This window comes from Lemur catta, chromosome 12 (genome assembly GCF_020740605.2).
Source record: "Lemur catta isolate mLemCat1 chromosome 12, mLemCat1.pri, whole genome shotgun sequence".
Taxonomy (NCBI): Eukaryota; Metazoa; Chordata; class Mammalia; order Primates; family Lemuridae; genus Lemur; species Lemur catta.
In genome coordinates this window covers 63,119,930-63,142,669 of record NC_059139.1, presented here as the reverse complement: position 1 = coordinate 63,142,669, position 22,740 = coordinate 63,119,930, and the positions used below count along the sequence as shown (strand labels likewise).

The following is a 22,740-nucleotide window of genomic DNA, read 5'->3' as shown; positions in this document are numbered from 1 at the left end:
TCTACAGCAACAACAAAAAGTGTAGCTGGGTGCGGTATTGTGTGCCTATAGTTCTAGCTCCTCAGGAGGTTGAGGCAGAGGATTTCTTGAGCCCAGGAGTTTGAAGTTGCAGTGAGCTATGACCATGCCACTGTACTGCAGCCTTGCTGACAAGAAAAAAGAATTATGCATAATTTTTTAGCACTTGCAATTTAATTATTTAATGTCCTCTATCACTAGACCAAGCTATATTCATTTGGTTAGGACAACTTATTTTTGTACCAACATGAGAAGCAGCAAACATTATGTGCTGGATTCTGTTCCAAGCACTTTACGTTTATTAATATAATTGATTTGATCCCTACAGCTGTCCTTTAAGTAGGAACTAATACTAAATGCATTATTCGGATGTAGAAATAAAGTTACTGTGGTGAGGGTCCTCAAGATGCCCTCAGGTTGGATGATTTGCTGGAAGGATTCACAGAACTAAGGAAAGCTATATTTTCATGGTTATCATTTATTATGGTGAAAGGATACAAATTAGAAATCAGAAAATGGAAAAGGTACATAGGGCAAAATTCAGGAGGGCCAAGACATTAGCTTTCAGTTGTCTTCTCCCAGTAAAGTCATATGGAAAATGCTAATTCTCCCAGCCACTGTGTGTGGCAACACATGCAAATCGTTACCAGCTAGGGAAGCTCCTCTGAACTTTGGTATTCAGGGTTTTTATTTTGGGTCAGTCACATGGGCATAGAATGCCCATTTAACTGGCCTTAACTACTCAATCTCCAGTGCCCTCAGAGGTCAAACTGATATAGCCTGTCTCAGGACCCCAAATGAACAAAAACATATTTGTCATAAATCACATTATTATTATAAACTATATGCATGCCCCAAGGCATCAGTTATACAAACACACTTTTATCGGGTATGATATGCCAATGGTTTATGGGTTATCTCCCAGGAGCCAATGAAGGACCAGTCCTTTCTTTGGAATGTGCAGGCTTTGAACAACCCAAGCCTGCTGAGTTAACCTTTTACTTCACAGTTATAAAGTAGGTAAAGTAACATTCCTCAGGTAGTGCATTGAATAGGTGGCAGAGTTAAAATCTAAGCATAGGCATTCTGGCCCCAGAGTGAATTGTTTTAACCATAGGTTCCACTGCCTTTTGGTGTCACGTCTGTCAAACACAGAATCTGATGCGTTTGAGACACCTAATACATTTTTATTAAGTGAATGAATAGATGAATGGTAGCAAAGTGTAGGCTGGTGCCATTGATTCAATAAAGGTCATTAGTGTTAGAGCTTTTAAAGGCCTGAAATATCACATGTGTATCTATTCTCAAGCCCTTTAAACCTCTAGAAGTTATTAGACACTTGTTGAACATCAGCTTAAGTTTTTTTTTCTCTCCATGTGTGTAAATATTGCTCAGTTGACTAGAGAAGTAGGATTAGAAATTTAATTATTTCTAATTTATTTAGAAAGTATATGACTGTTTGAAGGTTCAATATTTAGAGCTATTTTTCTAGTTTATAGTCTTATGAATTCCTTAATAGCAGTTGCAAATACACTGAAAGCCAAATATTTGTGATATTTAGGTTATTTTTGTATTTGCGTATATTTCCTAATCTTTCTTGGAATAAATAATAAGGTTTGGCTGAAATGTAATAAATAATCCCTCCTCAAATAGTAGTTTATATATTTCTCATATTTTTCTTACCCTTATTGTATATCATTCTCCATAAAATGGGTGCTATCATAACATATAAAGATTTTAGGAAGAGAATAAGTTATGCTGATTACCATATTTAAATATTTTAAGTCTACTGAATTTTATCTGTTATGATTTTATTAAGGTATAAATGAAGTACAATAAACTGCACATATTTAAAGTATATAATTTGGTATGTTTTGGCATACATACTTGAAACTATCATCACAGTTAAGATAATGAATATTTCATCACCTCCCTAAATGTTTCCTCATGACATTTCTCATTGGTCATTTGTATGTGTTTTTTTTGGAGTAGTTGTTCAAATCTTGTGCTTATTGTAAAATTTTGTTCGTTTAAAAATGTTTGTCTTATTATGGAGTTGTAAGAATTATTTTTTTTTTGAGACAGAGTCTTGCTCTGTTGCGCAGGCTAGAGTGTAGTAGTGTGGTCGTAGCGCACTGTACTCTCAAACTCCTGGGCTGAAGAAATCCTCTTGCCTCAGCCTCTCGAATAGCTGGGGCTACAGGTGTGCACCACCACTTCTGGATGATTTTTCTATTTTTTGTAGAGATGAGGATCTCACTCTCACTCAGGCTGGTCTCGAATTCTGTCCTTAAGGGATCCTCCAACCTTGGCCTCCCAAAGTGTTAGGATTACAAGTATGAGCCACTGTGCCTGGACAGGATTCTTTATATAACCTGGATACAAGTCATTTTTTCTGATATATATATTTCAAATATTTTCTCCCAGTCTGTGGTGGTTTTTTCATTTTTTTTAATTTAAAAATTTATTGTATTTTATTTTTTTATATTATTAGTTTTTAAATTTCAGGATATAATGGGGGTACAAATGTTTTGGTTACATAAATTGCTTCAGTACCATCTAAGTCGAAGTTATAAGCGTGCTCATCTCTCAGATAGTGTGCATTATACACTAGGTATGAATTTACCCATCCCCTCTTCCGCCCTCCCACCTGCTTGATTTCTGATGAAATATTATTTCCTTATGTGCACGTAAGTATTGATTGATTAGTTCCAATTAAATGATGAGTACATGTAGTGTTTGTTTATCCATTCTTGTGATACTTTACCTAGAAGAATGGCCTCCAGCTCCATCCAGGATAATGTAAGAGGTATTAGTTCATGGCTCAGTAGTACTCCATATACCACATTTTATTAAATTAGTCATGTATCGATGGTCACTTGGGTTGTTCCCACATCTTTGCAGTTGTGAATTGTGCTGCTATAAACATTTGAATACAGGTATCATTTTTATACAATATATTTTTTTCCTTTGAGTAAATACCTAGTGGTGGGATTGCTGGATCAAATGGTAGTTCTACTTTTAGTTCTTTGAGGTATCTCCATACTACTTTCCATAGAGGTTGTATTAGTTTGCAGTCCCACCAGCAGTGTATGAGTGAGTGTTCCTGTCTCTCTGCATCCATGCCAACATTTGTGGTTTTGGGACTTCTTGATATAAGCCATTCTCTCTGTAGTTAGGTGATATCTCATTGTGGTTTTGATTTGCATTTCCCCTATGATTAGAGATGTTGAACATTTTTAATGTTTGCTGGCCATTGGTCTATCTTCATTTGAAAAGTTTATGTTCAAGTCTTTTTAATGGGGTTGTTTGATTTTTTTCTTGGTGATTTGCTTGAGTTCTTTGCAGATTCTGCGTATCAGCCCTTTATCAGATGTAGAGCATGCAAATATTTTCTCCCATTCTGTAGGTTGTCCATTCGCTCTAATGATTGTTTCCTTGGCTGTGCAGAAGCTTTTTTAATTTGATCAGGTCCCATTTCTTTATTTTTGTTGTTGCTGTGATTGCTTTTGCGGTCTTCATAAATTCTTTGCCCAGGCTGATGTCTTATATAAGAGTTTTTCCAACATTTTCTTCTAGAATTTTTATAGTTTCATGCCTTAGGTTTAAATCTGTTATCCATCACGAGTTGATTTTTGTGAGATATGGGAGGTGCGGATCCTGTTTCAGTCTTTCTGCACGTGGCTATCCAATTTTCCCAGCACCATTTATTGATTAGGGCTTCTTTTCCCCAGTGTGCATTGTTGCCTGTTTTGCCAAAGATCAGTTGGCTGTAGGTAGATGGTTTTACATCTGGGTTCTCTGTTCTGGTCCATTGGTTTATGTCTCTGTTCTTGTGCCAGTGCTGTTTTTGTTATTATAGCCTTGTAGTATAGCTTGAAGTCTGGTAAATTGATGCCTCCCAATTTGTTCTTTTTGCTTAAGGTTACTTTGGCTATATGGGGTCTTCTACGAGCATGGTATGGTTTTCCATTTGTTTTCATCCTCTGCTATTTCCTTTCTCGGTGTTGTGTAGTTCCTGTAGAGGTCTTTCACCTCCTTAGTTAAATATATTAGTAAGTGTTTTATTTTCTTTGTTGCTATTGTGAAAGGTATTGCGTCTTTGATTTGGTTCTCAGCTCACCTGTTGGCATATATGAATGCTACTGATTTGTATATGAGACCACTGGAATTGATAAATAAATTCAGCAAAGTCTCAGATTATAAAATCAACGTATACAAATCAGTGGCATTCATTATCTTAATGTTATCTTTTGAAGAGCAAATATTTTTAATTTTCATGAATAGAATCTTATCAATTTTTAAAAATGATTTGTTAGTTTTTGCTATTTTGTTCTAGCTGAGAAAACATTGCCTGCTCCAAGTTTGCAAAGATTTTCTCATAAGTTTTCTTCCAAATATTTTATAGTTTTAGTGTAAAATTCAGATCTGTCATCTATTTTGAGTTAATTTTTGTGTGTGGTGTGAGGTGAGGGTTGATTTTTATCTTCCTCCATACATGTATTCAGTCAAACAGCATTATTTATTGAAAAGACATTCCTCCTGTTAAAGTGCCTTTCACCTTGGTCAGAAATCAATTGGCCTTATATGTGTTGATATATTTTTAGACTCTGCTTCTTTGATGTATATATTTGTCTTTTGATCAATATCAAACTGTTTTGATTACTATTGCTTTATGGTAAGTCTTGAAATTAGGTAGGGTACATCTTCCACTTTGTTCTGTTATGAAATTTCCTTTGATTATTCTATGTCTTCTGCATTTCTATAAAAATTTTAGAATTAGCTTACCAGTGTCCACAAAATAGCTTGCTGTGATTCTGAGTGGGATTGTGTTGTATAAAAATCATTTTGGGGAGAATCACCACCTTAAAAATATTGGATTTTCTAGTGCATGCATATGGTATTTCTTTCCATTTACTTAGGTATTCTTTAATTTCTGTCAACAAAGTAGTTTTTAGTGTAACAGTCTTAGATGTCTTCTGTTAGATTTATTCCTAGGTATTTTAAGTTTTTTGGCACCACTGAAGTGGATTTTTCCATATTTTCTGACACATACATACACAGAGTTAATTTTTGTGTATTTACTCTTTGTCCTGCTACCTTGTTAAATTTATATGTTAGCAATAGTAGTTGTTTTGTAATTTCTGTGAGATTTAAAAAATGTAAATAGATAAAATGCAATTAGGGATAGTTTTACTTTTTTCTCTCTAATTTGTATGTACATTGCCTTAAGCATCATGTACAGATCAGACAGGTTTTGATTTTGTACTGATCACCCAGTGTATTTGTACTCATCACTCTTATCTAGTCTGATAATTTGTTTTCTCTCAGGGAAGTCACTTCTCTGGGTTAGAGAACTTTGAGTTGAGTATGTTCCCTTCTTTTGATACCAGGTATGATTTGATAAGTAACTGCATGGGTGGTTTTTATAATTAGCTGTTAGTCACTAAAATGCAATGGAGAATTAAGATGTGGATAGGGTACATAATATCTAGTATTTGATTAGCTTTGGGCATAAATTTATTATAAAGTGAGCTTTGAACACATTGGTAACCAGTACGCTCTGCATTAAATGCTTAGGAAATTATAGATTGCTGAGAAGTGCCCAGAGGGTTTTACATGCTAACTTTTGGTTCTTTGCCCTTAGTTCTGCAGTCCTGGAATTGACTTTTCCATATTGCTTCTGAATTCTAGGGAGAGGATTAGGGCTTAATAGGAACAAACTTTATTTCTTCATTACATTTCAGTCCATGATTTTTCTACTCACATCTGTTTATCTGGCATTGGGACATCAAATGTCCAGAATGGAAAACCAGAGTTGAAAATGTCAGAATTTGTTGTACTCAAATGCTTTTACACTATTTAATGTGGTTTGAAATTTTATGGTTCTTCTTTTTGCCATTTATGAGCTAATTTTCCAAGGTCTGTAACATATTTAAAGTCTGTGTAAATAAAGAGAAGCTTTAAGATGGCTGACTAGAGGCATCTGGTACGTGCCTCCTCCACAAATTAGAACCAAAATAGTGAGTAATCACATTTTTAATAGATCATCTAAGAGAGAGCACTGGCATTCAACAGAGAAGTGACAGGAAACACCTCAAAACAAAGGAGAGGGAAGTGAGGCAGCCTGCTCAGCTGGGGTGGGCTGGGATCCTGGAAAGGCTCCCCAGTGCAGGGAAAGGTTAAGTAAGTGACCCCAAGTGCTTCCCACCATGGACTCCTGAACCCTAGCCATGGAAAACCCCTAGATCTTCATAGGCCCCACAAGTAACATAGGGAGCTGCCTAGAGAATGTGCATGGCACTGCTCCAGAGAAGGAACTCAAGCTGTTTCCTACACACATCCTGAGACCTAAGCAACTACAAAAAGTCACCATATTGAGAGCCTGGCCTCCACCAGACCGTGTCCTGCCTGGGGCCTAATAGTCCCTGCATGTCCACATCTCTGGAACCCCATTGACATTCCCTGCCATGGCTGACTGCTGCTTCTAGGGCTGAGGCGGGAGCCCTTGGCAAAGACCATGCTATCCCCAGCAGTGAGGCCACTGTGTATTTTTAGATCTCCCAAGGGCAAACTCCCCTATGCACAATAGCTGCTGCTGCGGGCTGCCTCAGCTAGAGCCAAAACACAAGTGAAGTGTGTGCTCCCCAGCTGCTGCCTATGACTACTGCTGCTGAAAGCAACCCTATCTTCCATAGAAGCACAGCTACAGTATAGCTGTTGCTGCCTCCGCCGGGGCATTTGCCTTGAGCCTGGGGTTCACCCCACTCCTGCCTATCACTGCCAGCACCTGTAAGTACTACCTGGTGGGGGGCCTGAGAAGAGATCTGCTTAGTCCAACTCCAACCCCCAGTTCCTCAGAATACCATCTCGGGGCCTGGGGACCACCGAACCCAGTCCACCACCATTGGCACCCGAGCATTCCTCCCGGGGGCCTCAGGTTGAGCACACCCAACCTACTGCTACCACCGCAGCAAGCACCCATCCTCCTAGCTACCTGTGGGTCTAGGGACTAGCCCATCAAGTCTGTCGCAGCTACTACGAACACCAGCACAGACTGCTTGAAACTCATATACTAGTCCTGCCACTGCAACTGCCATAGTTCATGCCACACTTACTGCCCAGGGGCCTGAGAACCCGCCTGCCACCTGGGCCCCCTCTGCCACTGATGGCACCCAAGAAAGCTGCACGGAGGCCTGTGAATCAGCCCTGTTGGACCTGCTAACACTGGTGCCTGTACGTGATACCCTAGCACCAAAGGCCTGGTATGCTCAGCTCACTGCTACCACCCTTGGGGCCCAGTGAGAGGCTTGACTAGCATCTTTGTCCCCAGGAAAACTTCACTACAACCTCTAACAACAACTACACCATAAACCACTGATGAAATCACAGATACTACTGACACTGTTTATAGCTGAACAAACCAGACAGAGACTAAACTACACACACACAGACACACACACACACAATCAAAGCCCAAATGCCCTCCCCAACCAACAACACAGATATGTCTTGAGGAAAACATTCTCCCCTACAAAAACAAAGCCAAAAAATTGAAAGAAGGGACTGTTATACCATATGGGCAGATATCAACATAAGGATACAGGAAACATGAAAAACTGAGGAAATATGAAACCTTGAGAGGAACACAATAATTCTCCAGCAACAGATTCTAATGAAAAAATTTATGAAACCCGTCTAAAGAAATCAAGCTACTGATGTTAAAGAAGCTCAGTGAGCTATAAAAGAAATACAGAGAAAATAATACAAAGAAAAAAAAAACAGAAAAAAATATCAAGATATGAATGAGAAATTTACCAAAGGGATAAGCATCATAAAAAAGAACCAAACAGAAATTCTGGAACTGAAGAATTCATGAAACAAAATACAGAATACACTGAAAAGTTTCAATAATAGACTAGACAAGCAGAAGAAAGAGTTTCAGGACTTAAGACAGATCTTTTGAAATAACCCAGTCAGTCAAAAGTAAAGAAAAAAGAATAAAAAGGAATGAACAAAGCATATGGGACATATGGGACACCATGAAGCAACCAAATAGTCAAGTTTTGGGGGTCCCAGAAGGTGAAGAGGAAATGAAAGGGTTACAAAACCTATATGATGAAATAATAGCTGAAAGCTTCCCATATCTAACGAGATTTAGATATGCAAAGATACTCAGAGATCCCCAAAGAGATACAACCCAAAAAGGTCTTCTCCACCTCACATTTTAGTCACACTATCAAAAAGTCAAAGACAGAATTCTAAAAACAGCAAGAGAAAAGCATCTAGTCACTTATAAGAGAATCCCCATCAGACTAACAGTGGATTTCTTAGCAGAAACTTTACAGGCGAGGACTAAATGTCATGACAGATTCTAAGTGCTCGAAGAAAAAAAGCCAGCCAAGGATACTACACCTAGCAGAGTTACCCTTTATAAGTGAAAGAGAAATAAAGTCTTTCCTGGGTAAGCAAAAACTAAGGAAATTCACCACTGTAAAGATGCTACAAGAAATGCTTAAGGAAGTCCTAAATCTAGAAGTGAAAGGATGATATCTACCATCGTAAAAATACACAAAAGTATAAAACCCACTGGTAGAGCAAATACACAAATGGGGAAGAGAAAGGAATCAAATGTTTACACTACCGAAAACCATCAATGATAAACAAAAAGAGAAAGAAAGGAACATAGGATATACAAAACAATCAGAAATAAGTTAATAATATGACAGGAATAAGCCCTCACATATCCATAACCTTGAATGTAAATGGATTACACTTTCTACTTTAAAAGATATAGGCTGACTGAATGGATAAAAAAAATTACCCAACTATATGTTGTCTACAGAAAAACTCATCTCCCCTGTTAAGACATATATACTTAAAATAAAGAGATGGAAAAAGATATTCCATGCAAACAGGAACCAAAGAGCAGGAGCAGCTATACTTACATCAGATAAAACATATGTTGTGTCAAAAACAATAAAAAGAGACAGAGAAGGTCATTATATCATGATAAAGGATAAAATCAGCAAGAGGATATAACAGTTCTAAACATCTAGGTACCTAACACTGGAACACTCAGATATCAAGCAAGTATTATTAAATCTAAAGGGAGAGAGAGAGCCCAACACAATAATAGTTGGGGACTTCAACACCCCACTCTCAGCATTAGATAAATCATCTAGACAGAAAATTAACAAACATTGGATTTAAATTGCACATTATACCAAATGGACCTAACAGATATTTACAGAACATTTCATCCAACAAATGCAGAATACATATTCTTCTCATCACCACATGGAACATTCTCCAGGATAGACCATGTTAGGATACAAAACAAGTCTCAACAAATCTAAAAAAATCAAAATCATATCAAGTATCTTCTCACATCACAATAGAATAAAACTAGAAATCAATAACAAGAGGAACTTCGGAAACTGTACAAATGCATGGAAATGAAACAACATGCTCTGGAATGATCACTGGGGCAAGGAAGAAATTAAGGAGGAAATTAAAAAATTTTGTGAAACAAAATTGAAGCACAACATACCAAAACCTATGGGATACAGCAAAAGCAGTGCTAAGAGGGAAGTTTATAGCAATAAACAAATACCTACATCAAAAATGTAGAAAGATTCCAAATAAACCATCTCATAATGTATCTGAAGGAACTAGAAAAGCAAGTAGAAAACCCTAAATTAGTAGAAGTAAAGAAATTATAAAAATCATTGGAGTGCTAAACAAAATAGAGCCTATAAAAACAATACAAAGGATCAATGAAACAAAAAATGGATTACTTGAAAAGATAAACAAAATCAATAAACTTCAGCTAGAGTAACCAAGAAAAAAAATAGAGAAGACCCAAATAAACAAGATCAGAAATGAAAAAGGAGACAGTAAAACTGATATCACAAAAATACAAAAGATCATCAAAGACTGTTATGAACAACTGTATACTAACAAACTGAAAAACCTAGAAGAAATGGATGAATTTGTGGACATATATAATCTACCAAGTTTGAATCAGGAAGAAATACAAAACTTGAACAGACCAATAATGAATAATGAAATCGAAACAATATTGAAAAGGCTCCTAGCAAAGAAAAATCCAGGAATCAGATGGCTTCACTGGCAAATTGTACCAAACATGCAAAGAAGGCCTAACACCAGTTTTCAAACTATTCCAGAAAATTGAAGAGGAGAGAATTCTCTCAAATTTATTCTGCAAGGCCAGCATTACCCTGATACTCACATCAGGCAAGGATGCAACAACAACAACAAAAAAACTACAGGTCAATATTCCTAGTGAACATGTCTCAAAAATCCTCAGCAAAATACTACCAAATCAAATCCTATAGCACATCCAAAAGATAATATACCTTGATAAAGTGTGATTTATCCCAGGGATGCAAGGATGGCTCGACATATGAAAATCAGTACATGTCATACATGACATCACTAGAATGAAGGACAAAAACCATATCATAATCTCAATAGATTCAGAAAAGCATTTGATAAAATTCAATGTCCTTTCATGATGACAACTGTCAACAAACTAGGCACTGAAGGAATATACTGTAACATGAAAAATGTAAACCCACAGATAGCAGTATACTGAGTTTGAGGTTGTAGTGAGCTATGTTGATCCCACTGCACTGTAGCCCAGGCAACAGAGCAAGACCCTTTGTCAAAAAAAAAAAAAAAAATCAACTTATAGTATTTTAGAAACATATCTTTGATATAGTGTGATAAAGCATATTTTAATTGATTTGTTAAAATTTTCTTTTAGTACAAGTGTCTGAATTATGTTCTTTCTGTATCTGTTGTTACTGATTCTTTTTTTCAAACCTATTTTCTGAGTTTAAGTGTTCCCTATTCAGTTATATTTCTTGTCAGATGGATTTCTATGTTATTCCAGTAAATTTATTTCAGTTTTATCTACATTTTAGTTTTTGCTTTTCCTTCTGAATTGTTCTTATTTGGAACTGGATGAAAGTTTTGCTGGTTCACTGATGAAATCACATTCCTGAGTATAAGAAGTCACTCCCAAAATATTCACTGTGTAAAGAATTGTTTTAAAAGAAAAGGAAAAGATATTGCTACGTTTGGAATTGTTTCAGGACTTTATACCAGCCCATGTCTATTGTATAGTATGTAACCGCTATCACAGTAGAAACTGGAATTAATTGTAAAAGATCTTGCTTCTATGTTCTTCCAGTTCTATGATTTTATGTTTGAAGTCTTTAATCTTGCTTTAAATAGTATCTTCGTATACTTAGTTACCTGCAAAAGACAAGCACTGGAGGCTTGCAACTTACTTTGGGATTTCCGGTGTATGCGTATATAAAACTAGTTTTAAATAAATAATAAACAGTTATTGAAATATGGGTATCTTCAGTAAAAAGAAAATAAAACCCTTTAACTACATCAAGAGTAACGCCACAGGTTTTTTAAAAGCTTTCCAAATTTATCCATAGTCAGAGTTTAGGTATTTATTTAGGGACTAAATAGTACCTGAGGTCCTCTAGTAAAATTAGTGGGTAATATTTCAAATGAACAAAATATAGACTTAATTTAAATCAAGTGTAGACCTTGAAATATATACTGAAACTAAACATTGGTGCTAATGCTTTGTGAGCGTAGTTGAATCAACATCTGTTTTTTAGTGAAAAAAAGTTTAATTCTCATGAACGAAAAGCAGTATTTTCAAAATTTGTCATTTAAACAAATACAAATGAGTTTAACAAAATGTTGTGTTCAGACAAAGCACCAGATAAAATGTTTTTTGCTTGTTTTTTTCTCATTCTAACATCAAGTCCTCCCTCCAGTGGCTGCTGTTACAGTATTTTCCTTTCTCACCTTATTTTGGAAAAACAAGTAAAATTTTTTTTCCTAGAATTCAAGCCCATTTTTGCGTCATGTTGAAAGATTGGCAGATATTTGTCTGTGGGAAATATTTTTTTTGTGACTAGATGAACCCATCCTTTAGCAGCAAGGGGACAGATTATTTTGAATTGAATTCTTAGCCCTCACCTTTCCTTTATAAGTTGTTTGTAAGCCCCTTATTCTAGGGTTTAAAAAATTTTTATTACTTGTATATCTTCAAGGTCAGATTTTACTTATTATACTAACTTGTGGAAGTATAACAAGCAAAGCAAAATACATAAATGACAGTTGACATTTTCAGAAGTGTGTAGTTGTGCTTTAAAATAATAAGATTGTAGAATATTATTTTTTAATTCAAGTTTTCAAAAATATAGTTTATCTTTTGTAATAGCTGATGTCAAAGCTTCTGAGGTAATAAATTTTTATTCAAAATATTGGCACCATTTCAAAACAGGCAAAGAATCAGGTTTTAGTAATGTAATTCTATTGACATATAACTGCACTGAGGTTTACTCAATACCCGTTTATTCTTTTTTCCTATAATTGCTTCTGTCTTCTATGGTTTACTCACCAAAAGGACCTCCACATTTCTGACTAAATAGATGGAACTGGACTGTCAGTATTGTTCTTAGAAAAAACTGCCCCAACTAAGAAATTATTAAAAGGCAGTGCTACTAAAATTATAATACAGTCATACATCACTTAATCAGGGGGATATATTCTGAGAGTTACGTTGTTAGGTGATCTGTGTGAAATCGTCGAATGTACTTACAGAAACCTAGATGGGGTGGGGTGCGGTGGCTCATGCCTGTAATCCTAGCACTTTGGGAGGCCAAGGTGGGAAGATTGCTTGAGGCCAGGAGTTTGAGACCAGCCTGAGCAAGAGCAAGACCCTGTCTCTACCAAAAATAGAAAAATTAGCCAGTTGTGGTGGTGTGTGCCTGTAGTCTCAGCTGCTAGGGAGACTGAGGCAGGAGGATTGCTTGAGCCCAGGAGCTTGAGGTTGCAGTGAGGTATGATGACACCAATCTAGCCTGGGCAACAGAGTAAGACCTTGTCTTAAAAAAAAAAAAAAGAAAGAAACCTTGATGGCATAGCTTAATATATACCTAGGTTATACATATTAATATATGCCTATTGCTCCTAGGCTACAAACCTATATGGCATGTTACTGTACTGAATACTGTAGGTAATTGTACTTAATAGTAAGTACTTATTTATCTAAACATAGAAAAGTTTGAGTAAGATGAACCTCTGTAACAAATGTGGTAGTTTAAAAGACAACTTGAAGTTTCAAATTTCTGATTCTGTCTTTTTAAGTAGACAGATTCTGATTCTGTCTTTTTGAGTTGATATTTGTAGTATCTCAGCAATATAGAGCTTCTCAAAATTTCTCTGAGTTCATTCCCTGTTGGTCCCAAGATTTGGGCATTTTTGAAATCTGATACAAATATGAAATGCTATGAAGTATTATCACTCCATGAAGAATTGGGAAATTCTAGAATCCAGAAAAAAAATCTGTTCTGAAGACACTTAAATAACATTCCTAGTTGTTAACATATTTGGGTGAAGTCAGACTTCAATGAAATTTTCCTCTGAAATAAACAATAAGGAGTGTACTGTCCTTAGATACTGGATATGAACAACGCTTAAATGCCTTGTTTGCTGTACAATTGTGATCTGCACAAAGCTTAACTGTGCCATTAAACTTTATTGCTACTTTCATTCATATAGCTTACCAGGCTTAATCAATTGTTTGATTATATGCTCAAGTTTTTCCTCATTTTTCTTTTCTACAGCAAATGGTACGTTTCTGACTTAGAAGTAAGTTGGTACAATGTCGGGGATCAGTTGTGATAATGATAATCAAAATTATAATAGTAATAAAGTTATTACCTAATTTAATCCTTGTTAGAGATTGTGTGAGATTGGGTACTATTAGGTAGTACGTATTTAGGGAATTAACTGAATCATGACCAAAGTGAATCAGCACTTCTGACCAGATTCCCAGTGGGAGATGTATGCAAGGGGTAGTGACAGGCAAGGGAGGCAAATTACCATTGACAGAGAACTCCAGTGCAGAAAACTAGAACAAGCTAGACTAGAGCACTGTGATTTACAAAAACTATATAGAATCCTGCTCATCTTTTATACCTGGAAAATAATATGTTTGTCCCTAATACCTGGTTAGAGCAAGTTTAGGCAGTTACCAGCCTGGCTCTGGTAGGAGGGAAAGTAGGGATATTTAAAGAGAAAATTTCTTTAAATGAGTCTGCCTGAAGTCTGCTTTCACTCCTGTTTTATGGAAGGTAAAGAGAAGAATGAGTGTTGAGTGAGATGGCCTAGCCTCCTTTTGAGATTGACCTTTAGCATTATAGCTGGAGCGAAGAAGAGATGGAGAGAGAGAGCCATTTAATACACAGTGAAGGACACTACACCAATGCAGGTGTATCTCTTTGGACTAATGGAATCATTACCTCAAAAAGAAACAACATACCTTGTAACAGTTCACCCCATTTTTCCCTCCCTCAATCCCTGAAAACCATTAATCTTTCTATTTCTGTGGACTTGCCTATTCTGGGCATTTCTTATAAATGGAATCATACAATTTGTGGTCTTCTGTAACTGGCTTCATTTACTTAGCACATAATGTTTTTAGTTCATTCATGTTGTAGCATATCAGTACTTTCTTTTTATTAACGAATAATATCCTATCGTGGATGTACCACATTTTTTTTTATCGATGAATCAGTTGATAGATATTTAGGTTGTTTCTGTTTGTTGGCAGTTATGAATAATGCTTCTGTGACATTTGTGTGTAAGTTTTGGTTGGACACATGTTTTTATTTCTCTTGGGTATATAGCCAAAAGTAGAATTGCTGGGTCACGTGGTAACTTTTTGTTTGATATTTTGAGGAACTACCCAAGTGTTTTTTTAAGTGGCTGCACCAGTTTGCCTTCACAGTGGCATTATGTAAGGTTCCAGTTTCTCCACATTCTCTCAAACCCTTGTTTTCTCTTTCTTTTTGGTTATAGCCATGCTAGTTAATGTGAAAATTGCTATCTCTTTGTGGTTTTGATTTGCATTTTCGTAATGACTCATGATGTTGAGCATCTTTTCATGTGATTTTTGGCCATTTGTATTTTGTCTTTGGAGAAATATGTATTCGTATCCTTTGCCCATTTTTTAGTTTGGTTGTCCTTTTATTAAGTTGCCAGAATTTTTTTATATATTCTGGATACATCTTGTCTCTTAAATCAGAATTTTTTGTGTTTAATATTCAGCAAAAACATTTAGAAAAGTATATTGTCACAGTTTGGGTTTTTCAAAAATATATTATTGTAGATGCTGAGGCAGAATTTGAGGTGCAAAATATTTATTAGAGATCAGCATTTCTGAAAGGAAGAAAGAGAATAGGATCGGTCAGAGGGAGAAGTTGAATGTACATTCAGGCCTGACAAAACTGCTCCTAGCCAATCTGGCAGCAAGCTCTGGAGCAAATATTGCCTATCAGAGTTATCCTGCATCATGCCAAAATGGCTGGCCTTCATATTGCCACTTGCCTCAGTCACTGAACTAGAGTAAACATGGGGAAGGCATGACCTTGAATGAGGCAGCACTCTGCACCTGAGGCCAGCTCTGAAGTGGTGGACAGCAGGAGGCTGTTTGCTGACTGCACTCCCTGTAGCTGAGCAGCAAGTTCCCCTTGAAGAGGCTTCTGGCTAGTTCACCTTAGTGTCTGCCACACGCATATGGTATTTTAAAATCTAGGTTGAACCTTGAGATCACAAAGTTTAGCAGAGATGCTTGTGAGCATGTTTATGGAATGAGAAAATTTGATGCTGACTTTGAAAATATATTATTACTTTATTTCATGGCATTGGGTGTTTTGAAATCTTCTGAAGATAGTTTCTGCTTATTTAATTTGGTCTGGAGTTATGTACATTTATAATATTGTTTGAATTTTATTGTTTATATTTATCATAGAATTAGAGTATCTTAAGTAGCTCATGTGACATTTATATTTGATCCATATAAAAGAGACTGTTTACATCTTCTATTTTTCTAAAATTTTGAGTGTGGTATATTCTTTTTAAGAATTATTTTGTCTTTGACCATAGCTGTGCCATTTCTTCTATGTATTATGAAGCTTCATAAAAGACTGTTTAAATTTTTTTCATTTGACGGGCTTCAAAATTGAAAATTGTCTTAGTCCATGTTTAATTTCTTAACTTCAGTTTTAGTATTGTTTTACAAATATTCTAAGATTTTCTTCTCTAGCCTTTTTGAGTTTCTGTGGTTTTGCTTAGCCAAAAAACAATATGAAACCTAACCAGATTATTACCAGTTTTGGAACCTAATAAAAAGACACAGTAATGCAATATTTTCTCTTAAAATCTTTGTATTTACTTTTTCTTAACCTTTGGCTCTTTATATGAGATGCTTGATTTACCAAAGTATTGTGAGGAACGAAGGGGAGTAATTTTTATCAGTCTTAATTCTGGATAGCATACTGAATATACCGAGACAATTTTGGTTGACCACTTTAGTCTATAGATATCAATAACTAGGTCCAACTTGCCTAAACCCCAAATTGCAATACTTGCCAATGATAGAAATTAGTACATGAGAATATGGATCTTCTGCAGAATAAGAAATTGGAATGGTTTTTCTAGTGAAGTTGAGTAGTTTAACTCGTCACCATGATAGAATAAAAGGAGTTCATTCATAAGGTGTCAGAAGACTGGAGTTAGAATCCTGGCCACCCCTTACCATGTGAGATGCTTAGCCAGGTTTACTTAGCTTCTCAAAGCCCAAGATTACACATCTTTGAACAATGCAGGTATGTCTACTCTGCCTACCCCTGCCAGTTGTGGTAGTGACCTAGTAAGATAATGGGTATGAAAGGTATTGGTGACCTTGTAACCAATGTAGGAAACAATTGGAACAGTGTTCTTTTTGGGGAAAACTTTAATCCATATAAATGTGGAACTCACATGCTTGATCATTGTCCAAGCACACATTTTAATAATTTTTAAAAGGAATGTAAAGGAAATATATTAAAAATTAATTTAAATTCTATTGTGATTACCTTCTTCTTTTTCTTTTAAATCTTTTTTTTTTTTTTGAGACAGAGTCTGATTCTGTCACCCTGCGTAGACTGCAGTGGCGTCATCACAGCTCACCACAGCCTCAAACTCCTGGCCTCAAGCAAACCTTCTGCCTCAGCCTCTCAAGTAGCTGGGACTATAGGCACATGCCACCATGCCCGGCTGATTTTTTCTATTTTTGGTAGAGATGGGGTCTCACTCTTGCTCAGGCTTGTCTCAAATTCCTGACCTCAAGCTATCCTCCCGCTTCGGTCTCCCAGAGTGCCAGGATTACAGGTGTGAGCCACCACCACACCCGGCCCTTATGATTACTTTCAGTATAGTCTTGGACACCCAAGTCAACTCAACAGATATTTATTGTGAGGCCTTATTATTTTTTCATAGAATATGTACAAGTGATGCATATGGAAAGTTTCTCATTTCTATAAATTGAACTGATTTTGGTATACTTATGGTAGTTGGAGTACAAATTAATTGGAATCCAGTTATTTCTGATTTTGTGTGGATTGCTAATGTTTGTGAAAGAATTTACAGTTTGCAAAATGCTCTCATATATGTTCTTTCATGTAATCTTCATAATAGCCCTGCAAAAATAACTGCTCTTATTTTCATTATTATTCGCATTACTTAGGTTAGAGAAGTTGTGACTTCCTCAAGGTCACTTAGCTACTAGGTGAGAGAACTGAGATTAAAAACCTAGATTTCTCATTCCAAATATACCATATCATGCTGCTTGAGAAACTAAGGAATTATTTAGATATCCTTGAACTGGAAGCAGGTATTCCTAGTCTGAGCTAAACTTTGATCCAAACATGATTGCATTCACTATAGAAGCCACCATTTTCTACGCACCAGGGGCCCGTATTACCCTGGGCTTTGTCTTCTGTGTCTGCTCCAGCCTGATGCCTTCATTCTTCACTCTTTGCCTAGTGCCCATATGTCTGTTCATGCATACATACACCCTAAAACATACATTTTCTTCACTATAGCCTCAGCATTATATGCTGTCCAGTATTATTAGAACTAACCTTTGCTGATGAGCAACATGGGTATTTTACCTACGATTTGATTCCTCATAAATCTTTTGGGTCTTTTGATTCCTCATAAATCTCTTGTACTGATTTTGTTTACTATAATTTCTATTGCAAGTGGGCTATTTTGAGCTTGATTTCCAGGGCCTGACTTAGTGAACATAAATTCTTTGGGGCCAGATTAGAATCTGACCAGTCCTGAGGGCCTCAGAGAATTAACCCAATTTTACTTGTTCTTTGATGTATTTTGTACTTTAATCATTGCATTCAGAATGTGAGATGGAAAGGGCTTCTGTTGCAAAATCACCCATATCTAGTTCATATTTAATACCTGCTTAAAAACAAACAAATATAGAAAAATAAGGCTTCTATGTATCTTTCTGTACATTTTTTAAGTGCTCATGCCATATTTTGAGCAAACAGGGCAAATAAGAAATATTCTACTGTTTCATGTTTTGAAATGCTGACTGGATAAAGATTACACATGACAAGTTATTTATAGCTTTATTTATACATAGTAGATTCTCTGCTGGAATCATACAAAGGAAGAAGATATGATAATTGCTTTGTGTAGTTCACAGAATGAAATCGCAAACTGAGATGTTTTGAATCTAGTTTGTACTGTAACCATTTCTAGGAAACCATATTTAAACAGCAGTGGTTATCACAAAGTATACAACATGTCAACTGTGTCCCAATTCACATCAGTAAAAACCTTCCACCACTTTATTCCCTATAACCTAACCTCCATCAGATAATGCCAAATAAACTATGTCGAGTGCACATATTAATATATATCAAATGTACCAAACGGCTTGCCGGCTGCATTTTCAGTAGTGTTTATCTGTGGTCATGCAGGTTATAACTCTGAATTTTTATTAGGAAAACTAAATTGAGAATTTATAATGTTCCTGATTTAGCTTCACCAGCTGTGCCTCAGCTATGGAAAATAACTCAAGAGGGTAAAAAATCTAACACAGTCTATAAGAGAGCAACGGACAAATTGCTTTTGCTTCATGCTTACCTGCTTTGCATCTGCCACTATAAGGTTTAAGGTCATGTATAGTAATTAGCAGTTTCTTATAGATCATCATTCCAGCGAATTGCTGGGTGGGTTTTTTAGGTTGATTCACATAAAATAAGAATAAAGAGTATTAATTGATGTTTAATCTTAGGACTCTTGAAAGTGATTCTTTAAAATCTGAATTTTGAAAATGATTCTAGCACCAAAAATATAATTTTACGTTTGTTAAAGCAGTCATAATGAAATAATTGTATAATTTTTTCTGTTTAGGAATCAGACAATTGGGGGCCAATGAAAAATAACCTAAGAGTTTATATTTAGAAGAAATACTGAGTTAGCAGAGGGATACAGTAAAAAAAAAAAAAGCAGGAAGTCCCCTATAGATAGCTAATTTATTTGTGGAATTGTTAGCAAAGGGTGCTATGTGGAATTTCTCATTATGAACATTTCTCTTTAATGTCTGCTATAGGATGGTATATAAGAAGTTGCTGGTGAAACTTGTGAGACTTGACAGATCAGACTAATTCCTGAATGTAAATAGATAGCCTTTACAAATATTTCTGTCTTATAATAGTGCTGTAATTATCAGTCTAGGTCTGATATATTTTGTTTGTGGCTGCTTGACCGTTTGATTTGGTAGCCAGAAAGTAAGCCCCTAGAGGGCAATGACCGTATCTGTTTTACTCACATTGCACTCCCAGAGCCTTGCTCATTGCCTATCATGTAGACTTAAGATATGTTTCTTGAGAGAATATGGACACATTTATTCATGTAGAGTTACCTATTGACAGAAGAAAAATAGCAGCTACTTCTATGCTAAGTGAAAACACTTTTTATTCAAAAGTAGTCTCATATTCTAGATATTCCTTTTAAAAAATCTCACACCATTGAGTAGCAGTAAGACTGCTATAGCAATGATTGGCTATGCACATCTTCCGTAATATTTAATTCTCAGCCACTATTACATGAGGTATGAGCTACATTTTATAAATGAGGTAACTGAAGATTTTGGATATTAAGTAACTTGCCACAGGCCACAGAACTGTTAAGTGGTGAAGCTATGATTCATTTATAACAATTAAGAAAATATAAGCTAATATATATCTCAAACCCTTAATTATGGATCGGGCACTATATTAAGTGTTTTACATTTAACGTCACTGTAACACTATGAAGGAAGCTTGATTATCATTTCCATTTTACCAATGTGGAAAATGAGGCACAGAGAAGTTAAATAATTTGCCAAGGGCTCATGGCTAGTTATTGGTGGAGCCAGAGGGCCCTTCATCTTGTATCATATCACCTGCAATTAGAGTTGAGTAAGGGCAATATTGGTTATGACCATTTGGAATATTTATAGTTTTAAAATATTTATTTTCAGTATTAGCTTTTTAAAAAGTATTTTCTGCTACACTCTGCTGATTATGGAAATGCCTATACTTTTAAAGATAATTATGAATGCCAGAGCAATCCGACAAGAGAAGGAAATCAAGGGCATCCAAATGGGGGCAGAAGTCAAACTATTGCTCTTTGCTGACGATATGATCTTATATGTAGAAAACCCCAAAGATTCTTCCATGAAACTACTGGAATTAATAAACAAATTCAGCAAACTCTCAGGTTATAAAATCAATGTACAGAAATCAGTAGCATTCCTATACGCCAACAACAAACTAAGAACCAAATCAAAGATTCAATACCTTTCACAATAGCAACAAAGAAGATAAAATACCTAGGAATATATTTAAGGAGATAAAAGATCTCTACAGGGAGAACTATGAAACACTGAGGGAGAAAATAGCAGAGAACACAAACAGTTGGAAAACCATACCATGCTCATGGGGCAGCAGAATCAACGTTGTTAAAATGTCTATACTACCCAAAGTGATCTACAGATTCAATGCAACCCCGTTAAAATACCAACATCATTTTTAGCACACCTAAAAAATAATTCTGCGCTTCATATGGAACCAGAGAAGACCCCGTATAGCAAAAGCAATCTTAGGCAAAAAGAACAAATTGGGAGGCTTCCCATTTACCAGACTTCAAGCTATACTACAAGACTATAGTAACAAAAACAGCATGGTACTGGCCCAAAAACAGAGACGTAGACCAATAGAACAGAACTGAGAATCCAGATATAAAACCATCCTTATATAGAAATCTAATCTTTGACAAAGCAGACAAAAACATACACTGGGGAAAAGATTCCTTATTCAATAAATGGTGCTGGGAAAATTGGATAGCCATGTGTAGAAGACTGAAACAGGATCTGCACTTTTCACCTCTCACAAAAATCAACTCCCAGTGGATAGCAGACTTAAACCTAAGGCATGAAACTATAAAATTCTAGAAGAAAATGTTGGAAAAACTCTTATATAAAACGTTGGCCTAGGCAAAGAATTTATGAAGAAGACCCCAAAGGCAATCACAGAAAGAACAATAAAAATAAAGAAATGAGACCTGATCAAACTAAAAAGTTTCTGCACAGCCAAGGAAACTATCACGAGAGCAGACAGACAACCTACCGAATGGGAGAAAATATTCTCATGCTACATATCTGATAAAGGGCTGATAGCTAGAATCTATATAGAACTCAGGAAAATAACCAAGAAAAAATCAAACAACCCTATCAAAAAGTGGGCAAAGGACATGAACAGAAACTTTTCAAAAGAAGATAGACCAATGGCCAACAAACATATGAAAAAATATTCAACATCTCTAATCATCAAGGAAATGCAAATCAAAACCACTATGAGATATCACTTAACTTCAGTGAGAACGGCCGTTATCAAAAAGTCCCAAAACAATAAATGTTGGCGTGGATGCAGAGAGATAGGAACACTCATACACTGCTGGTGGGACTGCAAACTAGTACAACCTCTGTGGAAAGTATTATGGAGATACCTCAAAGAGCTTCAAGTAGAACTACCGTTTGATCCAGCAATCCCATTACTGGGTATCTACCCAAAGGGGAAAAAAGACATTCTGTAAAAAAGACGTCTGCACTAGAATGTTTATAGCAGCACAATTCACAATTGCAAAGATGTGGAAATAATCCCATCAATACATGAGTGAATTAATAAAATGTGGTATGTGTATACCATGGAGTTCTACTCAGCCACAAAAAAACAAAATGGTAATCTAGCACCTCTTGTATTATCCTAGATATAGCTGGAGCCCATTCTACTAAGTGAAGTATTCCAAGAATGGAAAAAGAAGTACCACATGTATTCAACATCAAATTAGTATTGACTGATCAACACTTAAGTACACATACATTCATCCAGTGTCAGGCAGATGGGAGGGGGAAGGTGGGGATGGGTATATACACACCTAATGGGTGTGGTGTGCACTGTCTGGGCGATGGACATGCTTAAAGCTCTGACTTGGGTGGGGCAAAGGCAATATGTGTAACCTAAACATTTGTACCCACATAATATGCTGAAAGTAAATAAATAAACAAACAAATAAAATAAAATGAAATAAAATGTACCTTTGAATAGAAACTGAAGTTTGCTTTGTGGGTAGCAAATCAAGTGCGTTGCTCAATTAGGGGAGTATTTGGTCTTGTTTTATTATTGTCGTGAATGTAATTTTTATATAACTTCATTAACAGTTACATACTAATTGATTATATTTAGTTTAAATTTTCCCTTTTGATGC

At 35.9% G+C, this 22,740-nt stretch overlaps 1 protein-coding gene across 1 annotated transcript in view; it reads left to right on the top strand.

The window, feature by feature from the left end:
• FAM172A (family with sequence similarity 172 member A) overlaps nucleotides 1-22,740 on the top strand; it is a 412,613-nt gene that overhangs the window by 5,650 nt on the left and 384,223 nt on the right. The gene's annotated exons all lie outside the window — the stretch shown is intronic.